At 42.4% G+C, this 17,615-nt stretch overlaps 1 protein-coding gene across 3 annotated transcripts in view; it reads right to left on the bottom strand.

Annotated features, from left to right (window-relative positions):
* CAB39 (calcium binding protein 39) overlaps positions 1 to 17,615 on the bottom strand; it is a 42,724-nt gene extending 25,109 nt beyond the window's left edge. The window contains exons 1-2 of one of the 3 annotated variants that reach the window (XM_040074281.2): positions 17,532 to 17,581; positions 16,106 to 16,138 (exon numbers count right to left, since the gene is read on the bottom strand). The gene's annotated coding sequence lies outside the window, so the exon portion shown is untranslated. Of the gene's footprint in view, positions 1 to 15,826; positions 15,928 to 16,105; positions 16,139 to 17,531 lie in introns of those variants that run through there. The other 2 variants (XM_040074279.2, XM_040074280.2) reach the window with 2 other exon arrangements.

The raw sequence follows: 17,615 nt of genomic DNA, 5'->3' as shown, positions 1-17,615 counted from the left end.
CTTTATTCACTGGATGGACCACACAATCAATAATGTCCAATTTAATGCATTCCATATACAAGATATTAAACTGTCTGCTGAGTTAAAAAAAAACAGCATTTCTCTGTGAGGACAACCTTCCTGCAGAAAAAAAAGAAAGCCACAGGAACAAATACAGAAGCATGATAAACAAATTCCTTTCTTTTATTTAATTGAAATTCTCTAAAGAATATATAGACTGGCCTGGACTATGGTCTGTCACATAGCTGAGCTTTTTTTTAATTTGAAGGGTCAGAAAATATGCTACCCCTATAACAGATCGGTGTGCCACTGTTTAAAACCTGATTACTTACAAGTAGACATGCTTTTTTCTGTTGTAGGAAGCACGTTTTTGTTACTGTGAAATGCCTGCACTACTGTTTTCAGAACAATATTGGTACAAGAAATGGTACAATTACACTCCTGACTGCACTAACGTATAGAGTTACTCCACAGACAAATGAATTTCTGGCACCAAAGTCTCACCAGCACAGACTTTGAAAGGGAAGAAGGGAAAAGGATTAAAGCTATCTCAGCAGCATAAGTAAGGACACAAAGGCAAACTCAAGCCTTTCTACTCTAGACATCCCATGAATTTACCACAACATGAAGTTTAAACTTTTTTTTCTCTGCACAGAAGTATAATCCATAAATAAACCATCATTTTTGTGAAAACAAGTATTCACACATATTCCAGCTCCAGAGAGCAAACCACCGCCTATCCCCATGCAAAATGGTACTCAACTAACGTACAAAGCCCCTAAATTTCCAATTTTGTGAAACAAACAGGTGCAATAAACTCAATCCTTATTCTATTATGGCCCTCGCCATTTAATTGCACTATATTAAGTCCTCAGCTGCATTGTGCTATCTTCTTTCTACACACCAAGAGTTTAAGGTGACTCCTTTTGCAAGCTCCTAATGAGGAAAAGAGGAGGAAAAACCCTTCACCTATTTCCTGGCTGCAACTGCACACGTTAAAAAAATCCAAGCCTAGTGAGAAAGCCCATGTAACATCCATCCGATGTGCACGTGAGAAGAAAACTGCTGCAGATCAAACAAAACCAACAGAATTTTAGTAAGGCCAAATAATTACCAGCAAAGTTCCCCACGACACATGAGCCAACCCCAGAGCTGGCCACTGCTGATGGGGAGGTCCCACTGCCCTCCTGCTCCCAGCACCATACCTCTTCCCCCTGTTTTATGCCAGGGCAGGCTGACCCATCCATGAGCTGAGGCACTCACCAAGCTACCAGAAAACTAACACGTAAAAGGAAAAGAGACAATGAGTAGTGTAGGGAATGTAGAAGAAACATCCCTTTGAGCAGCAAGTAGTTGTCAATCAGCTCCCAAGCTCGCCAGAAGAGCATTTCATGGTAAGGCTGGAGCGGAATCAACAGCGGGCTGGAGGGGCAAGGTCACTTTCATCAGTTATTTTGAGAAGGCTGATATTTGTCCGAGTGCCCAGCGCGCTGACTGAACCAACCAAAATGGCAGAAGACAAAGCCAATAAAAATGAGAGACAATCGATAAAAATAAAAATGCTGAGAGGTTCTTAAGACAAACCAGTACAAGGCATACTGAGCTGTCAGCCCAAGTAAAAGAGGAGAGGAGAGGAGAGGGCCGAGGCAGCCAGGAGGGAAGGGCACACCAGCTTCTCCTCCTCCTCCAGGTAGAGGGAAGCTGCCAATTTCTATCCTGAAATCATATCATGTATCAATTACCTTCCACAGTGCTAATAGCACACAGGAGAATGGCTTAAGCAAATACACTTAAATTAATGAGTCTACAAAGGCAAAATACCTAGTTTCACAATAAACAGTTGGGGCTGCACTGCATGTGGATTTTTAATTGACAATTTATCGGCCTATTACTGACACAACATGTTGCTTCTTGCTAAAAAGGGGCATGTTGTTATTAAAAAAATATACTGCAGCAAGCCCGTGTTTGCCTTGATAGACCTGATTTCCCTCAGAACTCGCTCTTTTGCTGCATGCTTCTTGGATCAACAGGGATCGTTAAGCCAGTATTGAAAACAGTAACATAAATCCGTTTTCTTCAGGTGTAATTGCTACAAGCAGCTGTTAGCTCAGCCAGAATTCACCACTGTTAAGTCTGGTCAGAATGATAAAACCAGAAACAGATCGAGAAATTATGCATTTTTAAAAGCACTGCCTCACTCTCAGACATGCCCAGCACCCCAAAGGAAGACTGACAGCCATGCCTTTGATCCAAGAACCACTTTTTACGCAAGCTACCATGCTCCTCAGGAAAAAAAAAAAGACAAAGTGGAGTACTTCAAAGCCAGACACATCACCTTATTAGCTACTCAACCCTCTTGTACAAGATTATGAAATGTCACCAGTTATCAGAGTATTTAGGCAGACGGAGCTCCTGCCTGTACTTTCTGGGAGTGTGGTGTGTCCCAGACACATGCAGCAGCACGGCAGGACAGCAGCCAGGTGCCACTGGGAAGCATCTGGAGTATTGCTGCCAGCTCATCACTGCAAATTCCTGCCTGCAGCACGTCTTCCTGAAAGGCCTTAGCACTTCTGATTGCACAAGTGTAGTGACCGAGGGCAGCATCCATCGTTTCCTTCAGCGTACTATTTAAACTGAGTACCCACATTCCTCACTAAAACATTCTTGCACATTTTTCATGTGCTGTGTTCTTCTATGTCTTTCAGTATCCTCCTTCCGGATATAAGGTTTCCCACTAGATTAAACGATTTTCCAGAGCTTCACTATTGTACCAAAGCAGTTCTTTTCTTTTGGATACGTTAAACAAATGGAACCACAACAGCCTCTCATCCAAATACGTGTCTGAGTAGCACAGGTTATTAATATGAGCTCACTTTCCTATGACAAAGGAAATGAAACTGATAAAGAGCAGGAGCCACACCACAATGTGTTCAGGGCTCCAGCATGAACTGTTCAGTGTAACCATGGCATTCCATGGCAGAGCACGGCTCTGCTGGTAAATGGGAATTACTGGCAAAATTTAAGGGTACAGTCCAGGTCTAAGGCATTTTTGCTGTCCTCTAAATACCTCCACACACCTTTTCAGTATTTCTTTCAACATAACTTTAAAATGTGGATAAAAGAATTATACCAATGATCTGTTTGTATCTGTTGGGATCATTTTGTGAGGACTATAACTCGTACGTGTAAGTTTTCTTGAAGGACAGGCATGTTCATCTCACACTTGGCATGTACCACCCAGCATGGAACACTAGCATCTTTCTTAAAACTATTAACTTCTTCTATCAAGTCTACAGCACACAACAGCTTTAACGTGATTCAAAAGCAGTTTCACAACTCTGCATCACCGAATTATTTGTGGTGTGACCCGCTTAAAGATTAGAATGGGAAAAAAAAATCCCCTCTTTAAAAATGGCAACTTAATCAGGGAAAAATTAAAATCATCAAGAAAAAAAAATCCCTCCTGTAACAAAGAAGAACACTGAAATGAAAAAAAAAAAAAAAAAAATCAATGGATTCAGAAAAAAAGGGTAAAATTGGAAAATAAATTTCTACATAAAAATGAAATTATTAATGTGACATAGATTCTTGCTTTCTGAAAATTTCCAAGCAATTAAAACCCTGGCAGTTCACAGCCCTGCTTGCTTCTTTAGCACCAAATGCTATCTGATTCCTTTCATTAAGCAGGCTTCTCTCTTGCCATTCAATTAATTTACTGATCCTTCTGCCTCTTCAAGAGCCTCCTTCTCCAGCAGCCACCTGCACCATGCTGGACAAAGAAAAGGGCAGCTACTGCCATTGGGCTCCACTAGCTCACTGCAGCCCCCCAAAACTACGTTACATCCTGTGACTTGTACACTGTCATAGAAATGGCAGTTTAACACACAGCTACAGAAACACTAAGCAGAAATCGATTTTAAATAGTACTGTTGCTTTTAAGGGGCTTCAGCGATCTAGCCTAAGCAGACAAGCTTGTTAATACTAAAGCTTAGAATGTGAGATCCCAGCCTGTCTCCATGTTGAAGGAAATCTTGTGACTCAGCTTCTTTCCCTGGTGTGCTGTTGAGTTACCCCACCCATCCATTTCCCCACAAACCTTACTGCTACACTGCAATATGGTATACACACAGGCATGTGAATGCCTCACCCATTCCTTGGGAAGTCTATTTAAAAACTAATAAAAACAATAATAATCCTACATTTCATCACTAAAATCGACTACTATCTCTAGCACACTGTGCACAAAAAACCAAAGAATTTACCTGAAGCTTCAAGAAAAGTTGTCAGACAATATGATATGCCCACTTCTGCCCAAGTAGAAGCTAAAGCAGTTTTCTCCTGACCTACTATTACAGTCAATCCCCTGTTGGCTCGGTTGCCCATACTGCATCATCACAAACCCCAGAATATTTGTTACGTGACAAAAAATGCTGCAATTCTGTACGTGCCATTCTACCCACCCTTGGAAGCAAAAATGCAAAGCAAGAGTCTCCTTTGTAACTATTTCTAGTCCTTTGCCTATATTATTCCCATTCCTTTCCAGAGGTTCTCTTTGTACCAGATTTTCTGATATATTGACCTAGGGGTCAATTTTGAGAGTGAAGTAGTGGCGAAAGTGGAGGCAGAAGGACACCGCAGTTTCATTTCTGATTTATTTCACATCATGAAATACAGTCTAGAGTTCACACGTTCAAATAACTCAAATCAGCTGTCTGAGTGTGAGAAACCACCCAGGTGAAGGACAGGAATCCCCACCAGCACCACAACATCAGCACTGAGCCCAAACCAGAAAGTCGGTGCAATGGGCAGGGGGAAAACATCACTTCACATGGGTTGGTTACGTAAGGAAGGAGGATGAGAATCCCAAACACCAGCACAAGGGAAGTGCACGTGTGCTTCCAGGGCGTTTTGTTTGGAACAGAAGTTGAGAACAATTAAACTTCAAGAATGGGACTGGGACTGCTCCAGCCACAGTCCTCTAAGGCACAATTTTTTTAGAGAATATTCTCTCAAACAAAAACCTACTCTCAGCAAAGTCATTCTCTAGCAGCAGAAGTAACAAAGGTAGGAAAAGAAATCAAAATTAATAAAGTATTTACCCAAATACAATTTCACTAAGAAGTGTGTAACTTTTAAAACTAACTTTAAAGAAATTCAACAATATTTTTCCCATGGTTTCTTTACTTTCTTTGGAGACCATATTCTGTGGCCTGCTAGTAACTTCTAATGCTCAACCTAAGTTTATCAAAGTTCAACACAACATAGCTCTTTATCTAATTTACCTCCAGATCAACAAATTTTTAACAAACATAACCTACAAAAGACTGAGATTACTTAAAGAACAACAATATTAAAGCATTAAGATTATAAGCAGTAGAACAGGGATGTTTACATAGCTCAGGAACATCCTAAAAACATTGACTTGGGAACTGGGAAGACATCAAGGAGCCCCCCTCTTCCCACAGTGATTACTACTGGCTCCTGCCATAGGCAGCATGGAATGAACTCCATCCATCTCTGCTTTGCCACACTCTGCATGTGAAGACTTCCCTTCCAAAATAATCCATTTGGGAGCTCACCATTAAAGACTCTATGTTAGACTACTGTAGAGTTCACCTCAGTCCCATAAGCTTTACAAACCAGCTGGGATGATAGGCAATCAAACATAGCTTAACTAATTGAGTTCATTTTTGTGCATCTGCTGGGCAGAAGTAGGGCTGAAGCTGAAACCCAACAAGGACAGCAAGCTGCACTGCAAAGAGCTGGTCACACTCCACAGAGGTGGCTGAGACCACAGCTGACTCCTCGATTCTGCCACTCTCACCTCTACTGCGAGATCTCAGGAGCGGGACACAAAGGTTAAAATGAAAATTACTGAGAGATCAATTCTTATGAATCCCAGCTGATTATTGCTACATGAAACTAAGAGAATTTGGTGCATGATCCAATGATCCACACCTCCTCTACAAAAGGGAGTTCCTGACATATATCCTACAGGAGTTATGTACTGACTCACAGAGCAAGCAGGAGAGGGCAATCAGTAAATGACTGAGAATCATGCTACCACCGTTACTGGGAATTTTTTCCCCTCTAGTTCATTACACCCTCATTCAGTAAAGGAAAAGAATTGTTCAGGAGTTTTTTCCTCAAATTATCTCTTACCTACTATTAGGCGCTGAAGCATGGACAATATCTGTGCTGATCCACAGGTCATTATCTATCTGACAAATTTGCTTTCTGTCACTTTTTTTTTTTTTGCCATGGTCCCTGGTCCCTTAAAAAGACAGTTTTGATCACAATACAAAGGGTTTACTGACACAGCTCTGCTAGAAAATCCTACCAGTGCAGATATAGCTTAGATTAGTAAAAACCACAACCTCTGACCATGATAACTGCAACTGTGCTAGGGCTTTACTGGTTAAGTACTTTTATAAAGAGCGCTCTTTCCTTCACACTGCCAGCCAGCATCAGTACACTATCCATCAAGTGTCCCATCTTCCCAAGTTAGCTGCGTGGAGGTGCCTTTTAGTACAGAACTCTCACACTGCTCATCCTCAGACAAAACTGCCTGCTTCCTCTCAGGTATGTTGTACCAAGGACAATGTGGCAAAGGGGAACATGTCACAAAGAACAGCAAAATCAGAGGCTAGCCAGGAGAAATGTTCCCCTAGTTACTCAAGACCAAGAATTAATTTCATGGGCATCACTTGAAAGACAAAAGAAAAAAAAATAAAAATCAATACATTACAGGCCACAATGCATCTGTGATACTCAGGTGCACATCTATCTCATTGCTACCAAGACACCAGAGTGAAAAATAAGCTCATGAGAAGCAGCTGGCTAAAATCCAGCCTGATATCCAGGGGTCAGGAAAGAGACAACACTTTGTTAATGTATTGTCCCCCACAAGGAGTGGGGTTTCTCAGGGTCACAGCTGGACTGTCACTGTTCAGCTATGTGCCAGAGACAGGGACAGCGGGATTGAGCACACCCTCAGCAAGGGCTGCTGATCACATCGGGCTGTGTGGGGCAGCCAGCCCGCTGCAGGGAAGGGATGCCATCCACAGGGTGTGCACAAGAGTGAGATGTGGGCTAATGCAAACCCTATGGAGCTCAACAAGCACAGCAGCTGCAAGGTGCTGCCTGGGGGACAGGGCAAGCCCAAGCAGGAACACAGTCTGGGCAGAGAATGGATTGAGAGCATCCCTGACCAGAAGGACTCAGGCGTGGTGATTGATGAGAAGCCCAACATGACATGGCAATGTGCACTGTAGCCCAGAAATTGCCCCACATCCTGGGCAGCCTCAGGAGCAGCATGGCCAGCAGGGCGAGGGAGGGGATTCTGCCCCTCTACCCCACCCTGCTGAGACCCCACCTGCAGCACTGCACCCAGCTCTGGGCCCCCAGCGTGTGAGGAACATGGACCTGCTGAAGCCAGTCCAGAGGAGGCCGCAGAGGTGATCAGAGGGCTGGAGCACCTCTGCAATGGAGAGAGCATGAGAGAACTGGGGCTGTTCAGCCTGGAGAAGAGAAGGCTCTGGGGAGGCCTTAAAGTACTTTCAAGTCTCCTAAGGGGCAACAAGAGAGCTGCAGAAGGGCTTCTGACAAGGAGTAATGGCTTCAAACCGAGAGCAGTCAGGGTTAGATTAGATATTAGGAATTCATTCTTCCCTGTGAGGGTGAAGAGGCACAGGCTGCCCAGAGAAGCTGTGGATGCCCCAACCCTGGAAGCGTCCAAAGCCGGGCTGGATGGGGCTCTGAGCGACCTGGTCTGGTGAAAGCTGACCCTGCCTATGGCAGGGGGGCTGGAGCTGGACAGTCTTTAAGATCCTTTCCCAATCCAAACCATTCAATGATTCCACAATAAAATTATCTCCCTTTAAAAGTAAACAACAAACCGCTACTGAATAAGTGACCAGATTTTGTGCCAAGATAATAATCAGGCAAGCAAAAACCCCTAGACTTTAAAGGATAATTCACTTTGTTCTCCCAAGAAAAGAACCAGCCATCGCAATACAGAAATTTCACATGAGTAACTTCAACATCACAATATACCTTAAGTGGCTGAAAAAGTGTACTTTGCACAGTTCCCCTAAATCACCTCTCTTTTCTTCCACCAGTTTAAATGTTTGGTCTGAATCTTCAAAGTCATTAATGGAATTCAACTGCTGATACATAAACCGCACTACATCTCAACTGCCAAGATAGGTGTGCTCCTTTGGGGCAATACAGAGCACAGAAAGATAGATTCAAAGGCAGAGGTGATGCATCCCAGGGTTATGAGAACTAGTCACAAACCCTCAGGAGAGATGAGGTGAGAGTCATAACATTTACCACCATACCACTGTATTTTACTTTTATAGATTTTGAGGCAGAGGCAGAAGAGTTTCAGCTAACCCATGAATTCGACTTCATGTTATGAAATGCTCTCCAGCACAGGAATCAAAAAGGGGAAACAATCTAGATTGCTCCCAAATTGTGCTCAAGCTCTTGCCATGGCAACCTAATTTAAGAGTCCTTCTGATGACTCACAAGACACCAGTCCAAAGATCTGTTACTGCAGGATACTTCAGCATACGCTCTCTGAAAAGCCATCCATCCCTGAAAAAAACAGGTCAAAATCCTTTTCCCTCCTGACACCACCTGAGTGCTTCAGTTACTCAAAGTTATTGTATATTAATGAAAACAGAAGATAAACAATGTGTCAGATGTCTGTGCTGATAGGTGCTACTTTTCACCCGTCTGTCTCTTCCTGGGGACACTTGAGCTCTCTTTCCCAGGACAGGACATCATGCCAAAGCAAAGTTCTCTGCTTCCATGAGAGTAACAAATACAAGAAAATAACCGCCTTGGAACAGACAGGTTGAAATTCTTCATAAAAAGTTGAACATCTAAATTTATTCCAGCCAAAACTCACAAGACAGTACCTCGCAGCTCCTGCTTGCTGTTGACCAAAAGCTTCTAAAAGCATGTTTGCATTTAAAGAAAAAGGAGGCTGGAGGGAACACCACAGCATAAAGCCAACCTTCCAAAAGAAAGACTTCCCAACTGATCTGACCTGAAAGCAACTCTCAATAGCGGCTGTAGACAGGACTCCCCAAAGGAAAAGAGCCCTGAGGGGTCCCAAATGTAACAAACCAGCAATGTTGATATATCCCTCCCCTGAAACACACGGACAGGGCCACGAATGAAAAACTGCCTGAGAGCTACCTGGCTACAGACAGCACGTGAAAAACAAGGTTTGGAACAAGAAGTGACTAATATTAGGTCAACTAACATAGTGGGAAGCGCCTCTGAGAGACAGTTCCCTTCATTAATCTGCTAAGAAGAGCTGGACTGGAAAAGAGAACTCTCAAATTGTTTCACAATACTAAAATAAGCGCTCCCTATCTTCCTCTAATGCAGATACTGAGCAGTGCTACCAAGAGAAACCTGAACACTACAAAAGAAGCTTCCATCTCTACAAGTTTACCCAAGGAATGATCACACATTATATCTGAAATGACTGAAAAAAACATTCTGCAGGACAGTAGTTCTTCTAAAGGGCTGACACCAAACTCAGGTGGAACTACTTGCATTTTAGCTGATACCTATGCTCCTAACATTATGCATTTTTACTTATTTCAGCTATGTCAGTATCCTGTCAGTATCCTTAGGGCTATGTGGAAAAACAAAACAAAAACCCCACAACCCCTGAAATTATTAATCAGTGCAACAGCTTAACATAATTTTATTACATTAGGGATTACAAAAATACTTAAATAGGAGTTTACAACAGTACAGTAACATCACTTTCTATAGCACTAAGAGGCTTCAATCAAGCAAGAGCTTCTAAATCAAATGATGAAATGGTCAAGAAATCAAAATTCCCTCCCTCACTCTGCTGCCCTCACTGCTTGTGATGCAGCCCATAAACTGTAATGCAACCTTTACATTCCCCGAAAATTACAAAACTAAAAGGCATGCAGTGACAATTTTGGAATCAGACCAACCATCCATTAGAAACAGAAGTAAATAAGGGGATTTCACAGAATTCAGATGTATTGAAATCTATTAAAATAATTATTCGCTACTAAGTTAAACAAGATTTAAATACACAGCGTGAGAGACACCTAATTTATAGATTTTCAAACTATCCCTTTTAGCTCCTAAAATACAGATTTTAATTTTCCCTTCCCAGTCATTTTGAAATCAGTTTAGCTTAGTTGTCTAATTGAGGGACTTGCTCAAAGTCTGGATTTTCTGAGTTTTTGTATAAATCTCAGAGGCATCAACCCACAAGTTAGAGTACCATAATGAATATAAGAGACAAGGTGTAGAAATTTCTGTTATACTTACTGACATTTCTCAATGCTTGCTAGTAATTTTGACAGTTAAAACCAGCCTATTTCAAGAGAATAGCTTCTGTATTTCTGGCCAACAATCATTCTCCTTGTTTACTGAAGAGCTCAAGAACAGCTATGTCTGAAACACAGATTTGACATTTCTTCCTAGATTTGATAGTGTTAAGTCCTCCACCTGCATCAACACAAGGAGTGGCTGCCAGTGCTAAAGGGAGAGCAGAATTACTCTTCAGACTCCACTCCAACAACTCTGAGACCTTACCCAGTACAATTCCTAGGGGAAGCAAAGAGCCTTGCATGGTCTACCTCAAAGCAAAAATCTAATCCATCTTTGTTGGATGTAAACTATAAATCCAGCCCCACGTGGCTGTTAACATTTTTATTTTTACTTATCTACACACACGTAAGTGCCCAGGCAAGAAGGAAAATTCACTAAACAGAGTTTATTTCTCTTTTGTGAGAGGGAAAAAAAAAGTATATACAGGCAGGAAGTAATAACTAGAATCACAAACTAAGAAGCTGAGGAAGTTGAAGGCTGTTTGGTTTTTTCAGGTTAAAAGAAGGAAGAAAAATGACATGCAATTCTCTCACAGGATTTAAAACTTAAATACATTCATAAGTTTGTCAGTACACACAAATGCCTTGAAGTTTTTGTGACTTTTCGGGAAAACATTCCATAACGCTGTAATGAAGAGGCTCTTTTGGATCTAATGATGTTAAACCCGTCACCATAACACATGAGTTAAGGGCAGCACCAGTCAGACAGCACAGCTATGCCAGGACTCTGCCCAAAATGCTCTGTGAATGGATGCAGCTCCTCAGAGAAAAACTGTTTACTCCAGCTCCACCCTATTACAGAGTTAGTAGAGTTTGGATATTGCTCAATGTCAATTACAGACATAAAACGGAACTATGTTAGTCAATTCTGATGAGTCAATCTACTGCTTTTCTTAGAGATTACAAATCTAAATAATCACCTCCAGAACAGTGCTTGTTTAGCCAACATAGACTATTTTCAAGAAGCTGTCTTTTCTGTCAATCATTACCTCTGTAATTAATGGAAAAAAGACTATTTGCCCTGGTGACTGGAGTTTGTGTTTGCTTTCAATCATATTTTAAGACAAGCTGAACTTCTCAGGTTCATAATTGAACCCTCAAATCCAACAACCAACACCAGATTTAAGGTTTTCCAATTATCTTGATTATTTTAGTTTTCCTCAGTTGTACTTTCTTAAGAAAAGCCTTCACTCATTCCACTGACAAATCATACTAGACTACAAAAAGGATAATTTCCACAGGAACTTTTATAAAGCTGGAAAGCAAGCAACAAGGCAGAGGACAGCAAAACCAGGTCCCTTGGATAAGACTCCCAAGTACTGCCTCGGGCAGCAGAATTTGATCCCAAATCTTCCTTTCTCATTAGGCAACACATAACCCAGGTGCCTGTACCATGGTCACTGCTTCAGTGTTTATCCTCTTCTGGAATGCCAAAATGAGATTCCAAAGCTAAAAACCAATGTCACAGTATGAGTTCAGGTACCTGATGGCCAAACACCACTGTGAATGCTCTGAAACAGCACAGCTGATCTCCAACTGCCCTTTCAGAAAATCACAAACCTCTAGGGCAGGTGCCTTGGATTATCTCAAATAAAACTAGGTATCTGTGTTTAGGCAACTGAATTTCACGTCACAAATGGGTGTCATTGGAAAAAGTTTAGGAAGTGCGTGTTTCTCAAGTGCTCCACCAGACAACATGCAAAACAAACATCACGCACTCAAAGAGAGAAGGAAATTCTCTGTGCTTAAGCATCATTCCCTGAAAAAAGGGGGGAGAAGCACCTTGCTGCTGAAGAACACTCTGAAATGCACTGTCATGAGTATCTGTGAACCAAAGAAAAACCCCCAAGGACCTGGATCCTTCTGTCTTCTTTTGCAGCAAGGCAAAAGACCAAATACACTGCAACTAAACAAGTACATTCAAAGGATGTTATGTGCACTGAGCTGAAAAACCTGAAAACAATCACATACAGCTTTTGTACCCAATCAGTATAAGCAAAACAAGGTCTGGAATATTTGCTAATTTTTGAGAGATTAACCTTGCTTTCTCAACATTTGTCTAATACAGTACCAAGCATATACAAAGTCTCCATCAAGAATCGTGCCTCAAGTGACCTCCTCCAAGGTATCTCTTTAAATTCTCCTGAGAAGTTTCTCCATCACTACTAAACTCCAGTCAGAAGAAACTTAGGACTTGAATAGCAGGTGTGACAGGTTAGAAGAACCATGCATTCATAAACTGTGTGGGAGAGACTTCTCAGGCATCCCTGTGTTACACTCAGTGCGTGCCTGCATCACTAAGGTCTCTTAGAATAAACCCACACACACTCATTTTCTTTGCTAAAATTTTGTTGTCTCTGTGAACAGACTTTACTTTTGCTTATTCTTTGTCTACACGTGATATTCAATAAAGTCAAAATGTTTTGTGGTGGTTAATATTATAAATTATTGCAATACACAGACAAACAAAAAAATTAAACCTTCTGACATCTATTAAAATGAGCATCATCTGCCAGAGCAGTATCTTCACATGTAACAGTCAAAAGCAAAATATAATGACACAAATAACTTTTGCCTCATTTCTACAAGTGTAGCACAACCTCCTGAAACTGCTTACCCATGGGAAGAGCTCAGAGCCTCCACTGCAGCAGGATGCTCTGAATGGTGTGATCAGCACACACATCTACCACTCCATACAGGATGCCACTCATAACTCGGTGTCTACAGACTTTTTCTCAAAACAAACTCCTCAGCAGATGAGCTGAGAAGCTGCTGTGGCTCTGAATGAATATTTGGAAAAACATATCCATCCATGAGGAGCTTCCCAGGCGCACCTGGCCAGGAAAGTAAAGAGAAAATGGCAGAGAAAGTTGCACAGTCTAAGCAACACTGGCTGCAAGAGCTGGCTGGGGTGTCAGAAGGATCAGAAGGACCTTCTGCAACTCTGTGCAGCTGCCTTTCCTCCCAAATCTATGCACTGCCATGCTTTACAAAGTCAGTAAATAAAACAATGAAAACTTTTCAGACGTGTTTCTTCAGATGTCAAGCTGTTTGTCCGGGCAGCTCTAGGCAGCCAGAAAAAGATCACATATTCCACATTTCTGGAAATGCTTCTCCATTTTATCATTCTGTTTTAACAAATAAACTTCAAAGGAGATAAGGCATTTCACACACGAGTGACTGAACATAAGTACTGTTCTCACAGTCACATACATTCAACTCCCTGAAAAGCTGACGAACTAATTCTATGTAATTTACAGCCAAGTTCTATTTTAGCTGTTTTTAAGTCTTGTGTTTCAAATCTTGCAGGGCTTGCAGTTAAAGCAATTTGTTACATTCTCTTAGTAAAAAAACCAATTTGTTATCAATAAAGACTGACTAAAAAAATACACAACAGGACAAGGATCAAAAGCAGCACAGAGTTTTTCACTGATGCAGCCATTTCCCACACTTGGCAGTATACCTGAATGTTTTAAAACATACCCAGTGTTTCAAACATCTACGCAGTAACTCATAAATATCTTCATCCAAAGATGCTTGTGAACTTAGAAAAACATCTTACACTAATACTACAGTTCTCTACTAATTATAACTCGACAGTTTTTGAACTGTCCTGCTATATTTAACTTTTTGGTGATAGATTCTCTGAGTGTTTGAAGGGGAGGGAGGGATTACAAAGGAAACAGATCTTTAGAAAGGAACTTGAAATTTAACTACAAACAGCAGAATTTCAATAAACAGAAAGATTAGCTACAACATTCAGTAATATCCCCCAGAATTTTATGCCCTTGTGGATAGGCTTGATATTTGTTTCCTTTCAGTAAATTTGAAGTCAACAGTCAGGAACTTTTTGCAGTGTCTTTTTATTTCAAGCATAGCAAGAATACTCAGACCACGGGAGTTAGAAAGCAAATTGGAGTTGTTTATTTAAACCTAAGCCATTTACTTGCTAAATTAACAGTGTCTGAAAAAAAGAGGCCACAAAGGCTGTTGAGGAACGACTACAGTTATTCCTGTAAACACACAGAATTTTGGCTGCTTCCAGTTTGGATCAATCCTGAATTCAAGCCTTTATAAGGAGTATTTAAATAGGGGCAAATGAATGTGTTATTTTATCACAAGGTGCAATAAGGAAAGCACATAAATCTGCTCAGGCTAAAGAAAGCCCAAACTCACATGACACCAGTGTAAGCCTTAGGTACTCCTGATCGTGCATTTAACAGCCCAGCTCGAGTCCTTTAAAATAATTCAAGACAGCCTCATCTTCTAATTTAACCTTTGTGTTTGCACTTGGGGGGTGGGGTGGGATCTCAGCATAAAGTTTCACCTTCTCACTGCAGACATTCAGCTTCCTTTTGGCTCAAACCTCTGCAAACTCGTGGTGCCAGAAGCATGGTATCGAGAGAAAACACGGGCAATGCTTGAATGAGAAATGATAATATTTGAAAAATATTCAACTCACATTTTTGCTTTGCACATTATTTACATAAATAGCTGCAGGCTGTTGTGGAACTATTAATTTTGAAGGAGCAGATGAGTCAAATCTTATTTTTGATAGGTAACTGCAAGATGCCTCCAATTAGACAAAGATAATCATACTCTAATAGCTGGTCTTGTAATTAAACCATATTACACAGTGTCACAAGTACAGAAAAGCAGGGCCAGAAGGGAATTCAAAAGGCCACCAGGCTTCTCCCTGCCCCCTGCTGCAAAGCAGCATCAGCTATTACAGCATCTTTCTGAAACTGCACCAAAAAATCATTATTTTAGCAAGTGTCTAAAGCCTCTAAAGCACGAACAGAGATTATCAGCTTTCAGAAGTATTTTACACAAAAAAATTAGGCTGCAAACAATTCATGTAAAAAAATCTGCAAAAACTGAACAAAGAAATTATTCAGAAGGAAAAACACTGGCCAGTAATTCTCATTTTCACCAAAATGCCATAAAAAACCTTAGGAAGCGCACATACAGGGCAACAGTCAAGTCTCATTCAACTACCAGCCATTAATTAATAAGAGCTACATGATAGAATGCAAAATAGATACCATTCCCTCCTGAATAAACCAATCAAGGAATTCCAAGAGGTGCAGTTTTAATATTATCACACCCCACTGGGAATATACATTTGTCTGGGCTTGATAATACCCAAAGAGCATAATTATCTCTCAAAGACATACTGTCACAAAGTATTACTCAACTGTTGCTTTTATTTGGTCTCCTTTATTTGTAAATACCTATACTGTTTAAAATATAAATTCTCCTCTATACAACTGTGCATTTAACGTACACAGAACACATCAAAATTTCAGAATTCTGTGTCAATGTAAAGAAGAGGGTGTCATTAAACTTAAAAGGAAAAAAAAAAATCAATGCTGTCAGCATTCAGAAAAATTCAGGAGCATGCCAGTCCATATGTACAAACTCACATTCTAAGACTATTCTGCTTGGTCCCAACACCACCAGACACGACCTCCTCCTGTCCTGAGGTGCTTCTGTCTGACCGAGGAAAGCCCCAACAACAGGTACATTACACTACAAACGAGATCCACATTAGATACAAATAAATTTAAGCCAAATGCATCCTAGCTGACCGACCCAATATTTTCTCACACCACAGGAAAACCATGAAATGTGAAATACAATATTCTTACAACAGCCAGTCCACCACAGACAGAAACTTATCAAGACACTGTCATGCCACTTACAGATCACATTAGCTGCCAGTTTCTACAGGACAACTGAAAACAACAAAAAAATCAAGTTACTCCTGAGCCCAAAACAGGTACCATGCTTATTACACTTCACAAACTATTTTGTGGTCTTTTTTTCCTTCTGCAGTTAAAAGCATGTGCCACATCAACAGGTAATAGCTATTAATTACAGGTACACGGTATTTTAAATAAAAATCTATTATTTAAAAGCTTCGCTACCAAGGTGCAAGCTCGGGATGTTAAATTTCCTCTTACTACATGAACTCGAGGTGTTGAAAAGGAAGACACATTTCCCGATGAACCACATTGCTTAGGACCTTGAATTAAAAGTTTCGGACAGGTAATTTTAAAAAAACCCACGTTCAGGCAAAACTTTACAACATTTTGATGCTAATCAATTTTCATTTCTGATCTACACTGAAACTGCTCTTCCACGCATTGTTATTTGCCTCACTGAAACTGAAGAGCCTAGGTCATGTAATTTAATCTTTGACTCATCATGCAAATTAAATCACACCATTCCCACAAGACAGCATATAGGTTTTAAATAAATCCTGGGCACCTACATGATCCCTCAGCAGAAATTAAAATTCAAAAAATTTAAAAAACACCAAAACCGGATACATCCTAGTCTCAGTACCGGTAGCATGCAACGGATTTGCAGGAGGGAGAAAAAAAAAAAAAAAAAAAAAAAAAAAAAAAAGGGACAAAACTTTTCTTATTCTGCAGAACAGGGAGATCACGCTGCGTTAGCTGTCCGTAGGGCAGTCTGCAAAGAAAACTGGCCCTCAGCAGCCCTCCCGCACAGCTACGGCTGCGGAGGCCTATCGGGGCTACCACCAGGAACAACAATTGTAGGAAGAGGCCTCGGAGCCGGACCCCGCGAGGCCGCGTAAGGCAGTGCCGGCTCCGCACCTCCGGCCGCTCCGTGCGGCCAAGGCCGTAACAAAGAGCGGTGGTCGCCGGCAGCGCCCCCGGCCCGGCCCTGCCCCGGGACGGGACAGGCGCTGCCCCTCCGCCCTCCTCGGGAGCGGCCCGGGCGCTGCAGTTCGCTCCGGGGCGAGCCGTGCGCGGCTTAACGTCGATCGTCCCCCGCGCTCGACGTCTGAGGAGCTCGGGGACCGGGGCGCTGCCGCACGAGAAGCGCAGCCGCGACCGTGCCCTTCCCCTCGGGCTGCCCGCCTGTGCCGCACGGCACCCCCGGAGCAGCGGCTGCGATCCCCGGACCTGCCCTATGCCCAGGCCGGCGGGACTCGGCCGGTCCCTCCCAAGCGCCGAGCGGAGAAACGGGCCCGGAGCGCGGCAGGCACCGGCCGGGCCGCGCTACCCGCGGCCCGCGGGGGACGGCCCGGCCCCGCGGCGGACAATGCCCACGGCTCTCGCCCCCCGCCCACGGCCCCGGCCCCGGCCGCCCCGGTACCTGTGCGTCCGGCGGGCCCCGCCCGCCCGCTGGCGGCTCTCGGCTCCGGCGCTGCGGCTGCGGCAGAGGCGGCGCGGCCCCGGC

Source organism: Hirundo rustica, chromosome 10, assembly GCF_015227805.2.
Source record: "Hirundo rustica isolate bHirRus1 chromosome 10, bHirRus1.pri.v3, whole genome shotgun sequence".
Lineage (NCBI taxonomy): Eukaryota > Metazoa > Chordata > Aves > Passeriformes > Hirundinidae > Hirundo > Hirundo rustica.
The sequence above is the reverse complement of the archived record's forward strand: the minus strand, read 5'-3'. Positions and strand labels throughout refer to the sequence as shown.